Raw genomic sequence first — 380 nt, 5'->3', positions numbered from 1 at the left:
TGATGATGATACTTACACCAAAAGTGCAAAATAAGTGCATACGTCTATCCATATTTAAACATGCTTTCATTTGGTGCTTTTCATAAAAAAATCGCATTCAACTTTCTGTTTCCATTTTGCAGGTTATTCACCTTTGAATACCATTTTTCATTAATTTGCTTATTTTCATATCCTGCGAAAGATATTTTCAAATCAACATTTCATTTCCTAATATGCTGATGAAGTAAAATGTTCAGCTGATCTCCGCTTTTTTCTTATTAATTCGACAAATAGTTTCATCAAGATTTCATTAAAACTTTTGTTTTTGCGCAAGACTCTTATTAAATTACTTTTTATTCGCATTCACCCACCTGAGAGTAAAAGCAACAGATCAGTTAATG

Source organism: Penaeus monodon, chromosome 20 (genome assembly GCF_015228065.2).
Source record: "Penaeus monodon isolate SGIC_2016 chromosome 20, NSTDA_Pmon_1, whole genome shotgun sequence".
NCBI lineage: Eukaryota > Metazoa > Arthropoda > Malacostraca > Decapoda > Penaeidae > Penaeus > Penaeus monodon.
Note: the sequence above shows the minus strand (reverse complement) of the source record.